This window comes from Phaseolus vulgaris, chromosome 9 (genome assembly GCF_051622355.1).
Source record: "Phaseolus vulgaris cultivar YP4 chromosome 9, ASM5162235v1, whole genome shotgun sequence".
Taxonomy (NCBI): Eukaryota; Viridiplantae; Streptophyta; class Magnoliopsida; order Fabales; family Fabaceae; genus Phaseolus; species Phaseolus vulgaris.
This window is the reverse complement of record NC_143506.1, coordinates 3035786-3050218: the sequence shown is the minus strand read 5'-3', so window position 1 is coordinate 3050218 and position 14433 is coordinate 3035786.

Sequence of the window (14433 nt, the reverse complement as noted above, 5' to 3'; positions counted from 1 at the left end):
CTTAAATGTATATAGCTAGTGAATTGCAATTAGTTGACATAAGAATCTATCCAATTAAAACTTCATTTTGCTTGAAGATTTTGGAAGAAAAAAATAAACTATGATGATAATGATTTTCTTGGTGTACTATGATACTATTAATTAAACTGTATGAATTTTTAACTCCTGTTTGAATCTTTGAAATTTTGAATGTATGGAGATGAATGAAAATTTGTTCTACAACCACTTCATCTCATTTATTATAATTGTGAGTTTGTATTTTGTGTATCTAGTATTGTGTTAGAAGGTATTGAATAAATTGTTGTTCTGAATGCCAGTTTCTTTTATCTTTCTATAATAAATTGGAATTATGTCATATTTTAGTCTATTATGTGGGTAGGGTAATTTGGGAGAATTTTGAAACATTTGAATTTGTTAGAAGTTATATTATGAAATTAATTTTTATCATTAAAGAAAAATGTTGTATTTAGTTTAGTCAGAAATAGTGGTTTCTAGTCAAGCTATTCATCATTTCTGTTTGTAGTCTTTAATGTATAATAACTTTACAATAATCCTATCTCACACCTTTCTCTCCTATGCTGAAGTAAATATGAGATATTCTTCATTAAATTCTCAGATTGAAAATAAATTGTTTCGTCATACTAGTGGGATCGGTCCATGATATCACAATCCCCATCCTTAGACAAAAGCCAATGAGGCAGGTAAACTTTCAAAGTCGAAAATTCTTTTGCAAGATCAACCTATGACCTTACAATCCCCAACCTCAGACATAAACTAATGAAACTTATAAACTTAAAGATCGAAAATATTATTCTCACACTATATATTATTTTTTTAAAAATAGGATGTTATATATTTTTAACTAATTTAACAACCACTTTTGGATTGGTTTGATTTATTTTTTAAATCCAAGCTACTAAAAATTAATTCTTTAAAAAAATTGTTTTATTTTTTAAAATCCAATTAAAACAGTATATGTGTAACATTAGGTTTTGATGGAAGCATGCCACATTTAAATAATGTATTGTATGAGAGATGTGTCTAGCAAAACATATATTATACATAACTTATTGACGGCAAGATAAACTTTGACCTATGGTCAAAGTTTGTGTACTTTGAATAATGATATACTTATGAATTCAAATTTCACGTGTTAAATTGCTCCTCTGGATTCAATGTCACTAAAGTTACTATAATCTCATTATACATAATTTATAATACATTAGTTTAATTTGGATAAGAACATATACTACATTATTTATCTACAGTTATTTTCAACAGTGATAAAGTTATTGTTAAAAAACATATCTTCAATTACATCAAACATAGCAAATAATAAATATTGTTAAATTAAATTACATGAAAGTATAACAAGTTATCTCAATTTTATATTGATTGACATGCAAATTTCAAATCTTTATAACTGTGGTCAAACTAATATTATACGATATTTTATTTATCATGTAAGAAAATATAGAAATATATGCTTTCTATTGTCCGAATAAAAACATCTGCAATCTTGACTTGTAGTTTTTTATATGTAAATAATGATATTTTTACTTTAAATTGAATCTGTAAGTACATATGACTTAGCTTATATATATATGTATTAAAATAAATATTAACATTAGTTAAAGAATTTCAGTACAAAACTGTACACAAAAGTGTGCATACTAAATTGATATTATTCATTACTAAACAAAAAAATATTTCATTTTGCATTTGCATTATTATTATTTTATTATTGTATTTCTTTATTTAATCAGATATTATTTTTCACAAAGAAATAACTTAAAATTAAAACTGCTTTTAATTTAATAAACATTGTTACAAGTGATATTTTTTTGGGAGTAAATTATAATTTAAAATATAATGGACTTAATCCGAAATTTAAAATGGATCTGACCACCTATAAATTTGTTGACTAATTTATATATTAAAATAAATATATTTTAGTATAATAATGATGCTATTTTTATCATTTAAGAGATGTGGTTAAGAATTTGAATTTTGTAGATATTTAGGCCTATGTGAGAGAACAACAGGTTCAGCCAACGCATAAACAATCATTTTTTTTTTCAATGGTCTTAATCATGCATTGTCTTGGACATTTACAATTTGAAATAAATAATAGCTCAGACAATGTGTTGAAAGAAACAAGATTCAGATCCTGATTTTTCTTATCAATCAAAATTAGAGAAATGATACTTTTTAAAACCATGAGAGAGTGTATACAACAATTTAATAATTAATTTAGATATAAATATATATAATAAAAAATAAATTTATAACTAAATAATATAAAAAAATATTAAAATAATATTATTAAGAATTATAATTTGGTTGTATAAAAAAAAAGATTTTGAAATATATGATTACCTTCAATTCATAGCAGCTATAAATAAAAATAAAGATTACTTACTTTAGTTACTTAAATTTATATTGGAAGAATTTGAATTTAATTAAATATAATATTATTAAATATCATTTTTATGAGAGGAATGAAAAAAATCTCTAAAACATTCTAATCTGATAGTGAGATGAGATATGGACACATAGACATAGACCTTTCCCTTGCTTTGACCACGTTTAAAAGAACAAACTCGTCTAAGCCCTCCATTCCTCTCAACACAGATCCAACGGCTTCCAGGCCATCCATAACACCCAATAAGAAATTCCATGTGGCGCCATTCTCCATCTGGAACCACCATATTCGTTTTATTTCTCTCTACCCGGATTTTGTTGGGACAATAGCAACTGAACAACATTGATTTAGGTTTTCTTTTTCTTCCTTCTCTCATAGCTTCAAGACAAAAACAGTGTTTTGTTAATTAGGTGACTCACTCTTTCGGTTGTGTTGTGGATGTGGATGAAGGGGCTTCCTTCAACTGCAATTTTCGGTGTCTTATTTCCAATTCCAATGTCCAAAATTTAGCATCATTTAATGATTCCACCACCCTTTTCTTCCAAAATTTTGAATTTATTGGATCCCATCATTAGAATTTTGGATTTATTGGATCCAATCATTCCTTTGTACTTCTCTGGTACCTTCTATTTTCAATACCAGCAATGTGGCGTGGCAGAGTTGGAATTCACATATCTTCAGGATCCTAATAAATATTGAGTTCGTGATCAGCTACGCTAATACACTTAATTGCGAAGTTTCCATTTTTAGTAATTGTATTGGTATGGACGAGACCGACATTCAGTCTTCCTGATCGAGATTCAGTCTTCCTGACTGAGATCAGGGAAATCTGACTGAGACCAGAAAAATCTAGTCGAGATCAGGGAAACCACTACGGACGGTTCGGTCGACCGACACATAAATTTATTAACGGTCAAACCAAGGCCAGTAAAGTTAATTTGTCATTAAGGATTAGGTAATACATTGATGCATACACCACCCATATAAGTCTCTACACCTCGGGGAACCTCAGCCCGAACGTTGCCATGCATCACATGCTGACGACCCTGTGCTTAGGACCTTTTGCTGACAACATGTGCATGCAGCCGGTCGAGAGCCTGAACGAGCTGAGAAAGAGAGCTGTTAAGTACATGCAGTTGGAAGAACTCCGGGAGTTCCGTAACCAAGCCCGAGTCGACGCTACGGGAGAGAAGAACAAGGAAGAAAAGGACCGGCAAGGCCGGTCAGGCCAACGGGGCGACAAACGTAGAGAAAATAGAGACCGACCAATCTGATTCTCAAGGTACACACCCTTGACGGCCGAGAGGAGAAGAATTTTGAACGAGACACTCAACTCTGAGTTGATCTGATGGCAAAATTCATGAAGTTCTTCTTGAATCATGTAAGAGATGGTGCGGAAGCCATGGATGTGTGTGTGCAAGATCCTCCTAAGAGTGATGTTGATCTTGAAGGTGCATGATGTGTATGAACATTGGGAGGTTCAGCCAGCCCAAGGAAAGGTGAAGGATGTGAAGTTTAGAGCCTAGAGTTCTAGGGAGAAGCAAAGTTTGGCACAAAATGGCTGCATAACTTTACTCACAATAAACTTGAAAAATACAAGAGATGACCTCCCTATTTATAGGCTATAGGGCCGTAAATACTAAGCTAAGTGTAAATGAAATGAGAGCCAAATCAAATGCAATTCACAATACACATGGCACATGACCGGCCAAGCAACTAGATTCTAGAATGTTCACTCATTTATGCTTTCTACACTACTCTAATTACTTAGCCACCCTTAATGGGCCTCCATGTGACAATTACAAGGTCTTCTCAAAACCGTAGCTTGGCCCATATGTATGTGAAGCTAGACGGTCTAGGATTCCTCCTAGATGCTCCTTATGTAGCCGCTCCTCATCATGGCCTAGACGCTCCTCATCATAGGCTAGACGCTCCGTTTGAGACTAGACGCTTCTCATCATGGGCTAGACGGTCTAGTCTTGGAAACTTTGGCTTTCAAAGTGTGGTGAGCTTGGGCCCTCCTCCATCACCCCCTCCCTCTTGAAAAGGATTTGTCCTCAAATCCAAGGCTTTGGCTAAGGGGATGGTTGTGGCTGGATGGTGTCCATCATCTCCTCCTTCTTGAGAAGATCTATCCTCAGATTTGCATTCTTGATCTCGGATAGCATCCTTTTGCTTCGTCAAGGTGTGTCCTCCCGGATCAAATATCAATCTATGTGAATCTTGAAACAAAGCAAAGGAGTTAGGGTGAGCCTTTGGAGAACAAATAATTGTATGAAGTTGCCATTTTTGTTTTTCTCTTGTTTTGGCCAACTTCTCACAATACCTCCCTTTTGAGGGTTGTAGGTGCCCTCTAATCCTCTTATGTTTTCTAAAATTTCCAAAAGTAGTTACTTTTCCCTTAGGCATAATTCCTTTAAGAAATGGTAACAACTTTAAAAAGGCAAGAGGACATTGGGCACATACAACTTCAAATGGAGAAATATGAGTAATCTTGTGGACTACTCCATTGTATGCATGCTTATAAGGAAAAGGATTCTTATCCCAAGAATTGTGAGTGTCCTTCATGATTTTGTGAAGCATAGAAGGAAGAGCTATTGATAGCTGTCGTTTTGCTGTCAAATTAATATGATTCTAGCGTAGACTTGTCTAATACTAGAGAGATGATAATATAGTTGTGGTCAGATGACCCCAAGTCGTCTCTCAACGAATCCAATAGTAATTTCAGTGAATAGAATTCAAAACCTATCTGCAAACAATGAAAATTAGCAATAATGGTAAAGAAACAGGGGTTACGATTGTTTAGCAAGAAAATATAAATGATGATTTGAATCAGTAAAGAATGCAGATTGACTCCCAAGTTCTTCCACCAATGAATTCTTCACGGGCTCTCTAAAGATTATTCTTTTCTCAATCCTCAGCAGAGCTAAACTAGATTGAACATGCGCCAAACCTAATTCAACTGAAGCTCACCAGTAAAGCATGCGTCTATCGATTTAATCAATACCCACTTTGTTCCATGCGTATACTCCATGGGAATGCTTATCTCCTCTCTCTTGAATCATGCGCCCAAGAAATTAATTAGAACAATACGAACTAACTAAGAAACCAAAGTTTAAGATAAGGAAGACTCTCAATCATGCGTTCAAGTACAACCTCTCACAAAAACTAGTTTTCCAGGAGATTAGACAATAAAAACAACTGCTATAGAGAATTAAAAATAGAAACTTTTATTGATCAAAACCTCAGAACTCAATGGGGAATCACAAAGGAATCAACCAAAAGGTTTAGCTTTCCATGCGGAGGCAAAAGAATTACAAATAAGAAAAGAAACTAAGAAAACCCTATGAAGCTCTCCCTCTTTCTACTTGATGCTTGTGTCCTTTTATAAGGCTTTTCTGCTCCAAGGATCTTGGGAAAATATTGCAGTTTAGATTTTGTAAACAATTTTCACTTTCCATAATTCTTTTTATTTTGCAGAAGATTTGCTTCCAATTCTGTTTCTGGAATCTTGTAGCTTTTATTTTCTCTTTCTTCTCCAACAGAATTTGTTTTCTGTTTTGATTCAAAGAAGCAACTTGGACTTTTGCATATTTGGCCCATTCACAAAGGTAGATGCTTCAGATCATTTACCCTAAAAACACAAAATTAACAATAATAATAGTTAAGGCCTAAATAAACCCAATTATAAGAATATTAATTAAAACAATGGATTTATTAATTATTATAGTCCAATAATCTATGATTAAGGCTATTAAGTGTGAATAAATATATGCTCATCAGCTATGTTTTCAAATTTTGAAACTCTATCATTTGAAAATAAATCATGGAGGCTTGTCACATTTCTTAGGACGAGTTTATCCACATCCATGAAGAATGAATCAAGACCTTTTGTCGTCCTAGGAAGCTCTAATTTGAAATGTGTGTCTTCCCAAGGATCTTTTACAAAAGGTGAAGGAGTATAGAGTTCTTGAGACTTTGCTTTAGGTGTATTTTGAAAACAAGAGTTGTACCTAAAGTAATGTCTTTGAACCCCTTTTCTCATGGGTGACAAAAGTTTTCCTCTTAAAAGTTCTAGAGTTTCATCAACTCTTATTTTCCCCATGAGTTCTCCTTCTTGTAGACTTTTTCTCTTATGTGCAAAGAGAGTCTCGTTGGTACAACCATTGTTTATGAAAATTTGTACATTTTGCAATGGTTGTCTCAATAAGACATGGCAAGTTGTCCTAGGCACTACTTCATACAAAAATTGGTAGGTGCTTATAGATAACTTGTCATTCTTTTGGGGATATCTTAACACATTTGAGAAATAGTTTTGATCTATGCAAGCTTCTTTTAAAGACTCTTCTTTTGTGCTCATGCTTGCAAGTGTTCCTTTACAATAGGAAAGGCTAGGTTGTTCAACAAGAAGCATGTTTGCAAAGGTATTTTCAATGTGCTTGACTTGTTGAATGACCTTGTGGGAAGGAACACTCTTCTCCCACGCCTTTTGTTTCCCAAAATTTTTCTCTTTTTCTATTTTCTCTTCATCCCTCTTATGTTTCATTTGTATTTGGTCTTTTACCATTTAGGAATGTGGTAAAGGGCTAAGTACAAACTTTTTGTGCTTGTGGATGAAAGAAATCTCGTTAGTTAGACCATTATGCGAGGTTTTCTTATCAAATTGCCATGGTTTACCTAATAAGATGTGGCAAGCTTCCATAGGTACTACATCACATAAAACATTGTCTTTGTAGTTACCTATAGAAAACTCGATTTCCACTTGTTTGTCTACACGTAGTTCTCCATCCTCATTGATCCATTGTAAATTGTACGGTTTTGGATGAGGAACTACTTGTAGTTTTAGTTTTTCAATCAATCTAGTGCTACAGCAATTGCAGCATGATCCACCATCCACAATAAGAGAGCATATATTTTCTAAAACATTGCATCTAGTATGAAAAATGTTCTCTCGTTGTGTCTTAATGGATGCACTAGGTTGATTGTGGAGGATTCTTTGAATCATCAATAAGTCCCCCTCCAAAGGATTTATCCTCTCTCCTTCCCCCTTTTCTTGTGTACTAGGTTCATCCTCACCACTTGTGTACTCATCTTTTCCTTTTAAGAACAAAATCCTTTGGTTTGGACATTGTGCTTGCACATGTCCTCTTCCAAAACATTTAAAACACTTGGTGTCCCTAGCACGAATGTATGGGGTGGAGGCATCTTTCACTAAGGGTTTGGTAGTTTCTTTGGGTTCGTCTCTAGGTGTACTACCCTCCCTTTTAAAGTCTTTTTTGGGATAAGAGTTGGAGTAAGAACCCACCCTTTGACTTGAAGTTTTGCGCAAATTTAGTTGTTCAACTTTAATGCAAAGTTGAACCAAATCATTCAAGTCTTGGTAGGGTAAGAGTTCTACTCTATCCCTTATCTCAAGGTTGAGCCCACTTAGAAACCTAGATATGGTGGTGGTTTCTTCCTCTCTAATGGATGCTCTCATCATGTAGAGCTCCATTTTCTGCCTATACTCTTCCACACTCAAGTTCTTTTGTTGGAGTCTTTGGAGCTTGTCCATCAACTCCCTATGGTAGTAGGAAGGTATGTGGCGACGTCTTAGGGCTCCCCTAAGGTCATTCCAATATTCTATGGGAGGCTCCCTATGAAGACGTCGGTCTCTCTCTAGAGAGGTCCACCAATACATGGCATTGCTTTGGAAACTAAGGGTTGCTAAGGATACCTTCCTCTCTTCACTCACCCCATGGCAAGCAAAGAGTTGCTCGACTTTCATCTCCCAATCTAGGTAGGTCTCTACATCTTCCTTGCCATAGAAATGGGGTAGGTCTACCCTTACTTCCCTTGGGCTCTCTTGCTCCCTTTGTCTAGTTCTTCTAGGGGGTGGTTGGTAATAGTCATTGATTCTAAGGCTTCCCTCCCCTAGAAACTCATTACTTTTAGAATGTGATGCATGAGTATGAGTTTTTTTTTTTATTTTTGGGATTTCTCCTCTTGGGCTTTAGCCAATTCATTGATTTTATTCTCATTCTCCAATTGTCTAAAAGAAATCATTTGCACGACTTGTGACACTTCTTTTAAAAGAGATTTTATAGATTTGACTTCACTTTCAATAGACTTTGGAGAGTGAGGAGGAGAAGACATGGCTAAAGTTTTTGTGTATGTAAGTGTTTTACCTTGAGGAAATTTAGGAAAGTCAAAAAAGGTAGTTTTCCAGGTAAGGGAGGTGAGTCACAAAGGACTACTTAAGTACCAAGCCTTTGCCTTAGCCAAAAACTATCCCTCAATGTCTTCACACAAAACTTCCTCTTAGTAAACTACTTAGAACACAATTAAGTTGAGAAATCAAAACTTTTTTTTTTCAATGCAAGAAAAACAATGTATGCTAACTAATTAACAAAGCTAGACGGTTTTAACAAAGCTTAAAACAACCACACATACAAAGCGTTACTAATTAAGCAATATAGAGAAACAACTAAAAACAATTAACAATTGCTAATTAAAGAGTTCTATACTAGTCGGCCCTAGGTGAGGCTTCTTGGACACTTGGAGCCCTTGAAGACACACTCACCGTCTAATTAACGTAATTAAGAAGTAATTAACACAAATTAAGTTGCAAGGAAATTAAGAAAACTCCCTTTGTTGATCCTCTTTTTTGCTAAATGCACTTCCTTGTTGTCTTTGCTTGTTGGCCCTCCAAGTGTTTGTAGTGTTTTTCAAGAAAGCTTGATTCGACCTTGGCTTTGTTTCCCCTTAGAATGAAGGTCTTAATTCTCCAATTCCAGCACCTATCAAAAGACTAGACCTTACCCAAGTCAAGTTTCCATTCAATTAAGCACCAAAGGAGAATAAATTCCAGCACCAAATTAGAGGTCAAAGAACAAAAGCAAGAAACAATTTAATTGAATAAAACAGTACCACCAAAAGGAGTTAGATTATGACAACTAGAAAGAGGTCCAAGAAATATTAAGCAAGCAAATAAAAGGTACTCAATTAAAGGTAGGAACACAAAAGAATTCCTAAGAATGGCACTAGAATTAGATTACAAAATAAAAAACAGCACCACTGGAAAATTTGTTGTGGGCCAGAAACGTGTTTTTTCCCCAATTTATGCTGAGCTGTGTTTTTAAGATATGATTCTGAAATTTGATATGCAAGATATTCAAGATCTTAGCTAAAATCTGGCTTTGGAATCACTCAAAACGCATGCACCATTTTTTTTAATAAATTTTGCAATTTTGGTGTTCAGTTACGCCAGCTGTAGCGCCTCAGATTTGCACACTGATTTTAAAAGATTTATCATTATTTTTTCTGTTGATACTTTTGAACTAATTATTTTTTTTTTCCTTTCTATAACACTTCAAACTTTCATATTCCAGAGAATCAAAATTTTCCTATGAGTGAAAATATTTTTCTGGAACAAAAAAGCCAGCACAGAGAATGTGAAACAGGGGATTCTGGAAAACTGGAAACAAAAAACAGCAAGATACTAAAATTTAAACACAATGAAATTTGTGAAATAGAATTTGTGTAGGATCTAAACACAAATAGGAACTCAAACTAAAATTAAAAAGGCACCAAAAGATCAAAGAACAGCAGATTCAAAGCAATTAAAGATACCCAAAATCAAGAAACAATCAAGCCAAATAAAGGACTACTAAGAATTGTTGACATTGTGGATGAACATGACTTGACAAAACATATATGGATTCAGAAATTAAAGACTCAAAAGCATAATATGAACCAAATTAAAAGTGCAATAAAGACTCAAAAGCCTAAAAGAAAATAACAACTCAAAGGTGTATGGAATCCTATCACAATTTGCACAAGAATTGTTCAAGATCAATTGAACAAAGTGCACCGGTTGGATCTTCCAAATAGCACACCAAAACAAATTAAAATGTAAAAAACAGCAAGACAATTATGGAAATAAGATGAACAACATGAAATAAAGAAGAACTAAAAATGAAAAGACCAAAAACAACTCATCTTGAAGAACCTAAGCTCATGATACCAAATGATGGCAAAATTCATGAAGTTCTTCTTGAATCATGTAAGAGATGGTGCGGAAGCCATGGATGTGTGTGTGCAAGATCCTCCTAAGAGTGATGTTGATCTTGAAGGTGCATGATGTGTATGAACATTGGGAGGTTCGGCCAGCCCAAGGAAAGGTGAAGGATGTGAAGTTTAGAGCCTAGAGTTTTAGGGAGAAGCAAAGCTTGGCACAAAATGGCAGCATAATTTTACTCACAATAAACTTGAAAATACAAGAGATGGCCTCCCTATTTATAGGCTATATAGGGCCGTAAATACTAAGCTAAGTGTAAATGAAATGAGAGCCAAATGAAATGCAATTCACAATACACATGGCACATGACCGGCCAAGCAACTAGATTCTAGAATGTTCACTCATTTATGCTTTCTACACTACTCTAATTACTTAGCCACCCTTAATGGGCCTCCATGTGACAATTACAAGGTCTTCTCAAAACCGTAGCTTGGCCCATATGTATGTGAAGCTAGACGGTCTAGGATTCCTCCTAGATGCTCCTTATGCAGCCGCTCCTCATCATGACCTAGACGCTCCTCATCATAGGCTAGACGCTCCGTTTGAGACTAGACGTTTCTCATCATGGGCTAGACGGTCTAGTCTTGGAAACTTTGGCTTTCATAGTGTGGTGAGCTTGGGCCCTCCTCCATCACGATCCCTCCTCCCAAAAAAGTCGCTAGCCCAAATAATGCCGACCGAAGAAAACAATGCCGATACCACCAGAACAGTGGACACTCCACTGAGAAATGCCAGGCCTTGAATGACAAGATTGAAGAGCTCATCCAGGCCGGGCACCTACGCCGATTCGTCAGAAACGGCCGGGACACACCTCACCGGGCGGAGCCCCCGAGGCGAACAAGGTCACCCCAACAGGGTCGAAATGACCGAGATCGTAGAGACGACATGCATACCCTGCCGAGACCGACCGACACACCCAAGTTAACACTATAACTTGGCACAAATAAACTCACACATTAATGGCCGACCGACCATTTAACTTGTTCGATTAAGCAATCATAATTAATGGCCGACCGTCCATTTAATTTGTCTGATCAAGCAGTCACAATTAATGGTCGACCGCCCATATAACTTGTTCGATTAACGCAATCACAACAATGATCGACAGCCAATCCAACTTGTTCGATTAACGCAATAACAATAATGGTTGACAACCAATCCAACTTGTTCGATTAACGCAATAACAATAATGGCCGACAACCAATTACACTTGGTCAACTATGTCTTCGTATTAATGGTCGATTGCCCAAACAATTAAAGACTGACATGTTTAACTTGTGAAATTTTCATTACAAGCCAAAAGGACCGAGAGCATAATGAAGAAATAAAGGGCGATAGACTAAAAGTTGCAAAAGGGAAGGCCACACCCCGACCTCGGAGGAGAGAGAAAAATAAAAAGCAAGAAAAGGCCAAAGCCCGGCCAAAAGCAAACCTATTCTTAATTGACTTCAACGCAGTCGCCCTCCTCGGCCTCGGTTGACCCAGCCTCTTGTGCCGCCAAAGCACCCACCTCGGCACTTGGAACTAACCGGCCCTGGTAGACCTCACAATCGAGGTCGAAATCACCAATGGCCGGCGACCCCCCATAAAGCACATGGGATTGGCGCACGGCTTGGTCGAAGCATTGCTTCAACAACTCCTCCGACTCCTTAAAGTCTAAGTCGAGCTCAGCCTCGGCCTCGTCCTTTGCAGCTTGGAGGGCGGCCAATTCAGTGGCCGAGGATGAGAGTTTCTCATCTCTCTCCTCGACCATCTTCTTTAATTCGGCAATCTCAGCCGCCGCCCTCAGCACCTCGACGTTCTCCGCCGCCAGACGCTGCCTCGTCTCGGCATCCTCTTGTTGAGCGAGCTCCCTCTTGGCCGCCTCTCGAGCAATCCTGGCCGAGAGCTCGTTGTTAGCAACCAAAGAATGCTTCAAGTCTTTAGAGGCCTCGGCCAGCTGGTGCTCCAACCGAGACACATCCTCGACATGGTGTTCTTGCCCTTGCATCCCATGCTGGACCAGGACAACCGAGCGGCACATCAGCTCTAAGCCGCTCCTCAGTAAGTCTGAGGGGGAGACGCCTCAGATAACCTCCCGAGTCTCCTCAGGGAGCGCCACGCGAACTCTTCGCGTAAATTGAAGGCCACCCCCCAGAAAGGCGAGAGGCGACCACGAAGCTTCAACGCCGATCTCGGGAGGTCCGACCACATGCTCCACGCGCCTTGGCGAGGGGAGTCCACCTCGACCGCATCTGGGCGAGGTGGAGGTGTCGGCATAGATCCCGGGGAGCGAGTGCTGGTGGCAATGTTCCCACCATCTCTTGGACGTTTTTTGGACTTCTGGGAAGGGCCGGCCGAGCCCTTATCCGCTCGGGCCATCGAGCCCTTTGTTGTGGGCAACACCTCAATGCTGCGGCGACCCTTGCGCTCGGCCGCCTGTTGTGTGTGTTTGCCGAGGGTGTTGATTCCGGCCGATCGTTCTTGCACCATGACTCATACCCCTAACGGCCGCCCAACGAGCCGCCTCGACATAGGCACCGATCAACAACCGTGTGGGAAACTTCCTTGGGAGTGCGTCGAAGAGGGAAAGAATCTCAACCTCATCGTCACTCTCCATCGGCCTCGACCACTTCTTAAAGTCCCGAGGCTTGGCAGTCCAGTATAGAGGGAACTGAGACTGACCAACCTCATCAAAAAAGAAGGCCGTCGCCTCTGGCTGAACGATTACTTTGACAAATCTCTCATTAAATCTCTTGTAAGAGACAACAAAGGAGTTAAAGAGAACACTCCCCGACCGGCTGACCAAAGAGTGCCAAGAGGCAGGTTGGGTGGGGTGAGAGGTGTAGTAACAAAGAAAAGAAGAAGGAGTGGGGTGAAGACGCATAACATCGCACAACAGGCGAAAGGCCTGGAGGGACGTCCAAGTGTTTGGGTGAATATGGGTGGGAGTCACGTTGAGCGCTCGAAGGACGCCCATTGTGAACTCGTCAAAGGGGAGAGAAACATGGAGGTTCGAGAAAAGACACGTGTACATGTAAAAGAAGGGGGGACCAGTACCCGATCACCCCAAACACACACTCTCGGTGGGCTACAAGGCAAAACGCTAAAGTAGCGAGAAAGCCCGCCCGCCTTCAAAACTGGGTGCTTGGCCAAAAACTTGGTCACAGCAGCCTCGGTCTTGTAGTTGGACGAGATCTCAACCACCTTAGGATCCACCCAGCTAAGGTCCACCAGAGGAATGACCGTCGGGGGAGAGTCCGACCGGTCAATAGCATTAGCCGGATCGTCCCCCCTTATGACCTCTACCTGGGGTGGCGCCTCGGCCACCTCGACCGACAAGGAGTCGGTGGTAGATGAAGAAGAGGAGGAGGAAGAGGAAGAGGAAGAAGAATGTCCATGGGGAAGAGAGGGGCGACCGAGGGGAGAGGAAGGGTGACCGGAAGAAGAAGATGTAGGCCGAGACAAGGTCGACATAACTAACCTTGTGAAAAAGACGAGACTGAATCTAAGGAAGAGGGTGAGATATCACTCGGTTCTTAGAGCTAGGGCGAGAGATTGCTCCGCTATCAGGCAACTCACAAAGAAAAAGCACAGGGTCTTGGTACTGTTGGGACCAGTATTTATAGGGCCGAGGGGCCTCGGAATTCGAAACGTCGGATCAATCTCAATTGTTAGATCTCTTGGATCCAACAATCCACAACGCTTCCCTCCCGAAAAATCCTTCATCAATGCACGTCACGTCACACCACCGAAGGTCACATCACACCTCGGGAAGCCCAATAGTCACGCACCCAAGGGAGGCTGACCGACACCCATTATCAAAGACTCATCGGGCATAGCCGTCCTCGAGCCTGGGAGGCAAGTGTACTGGTATGGGCGAGACCGAGATTCGGTCTACCTGACCAAGACCAGGGAAACCTGATCGAGACCAGGGAAACCTGATCGAGACCAGGGAAACCTGATCGAG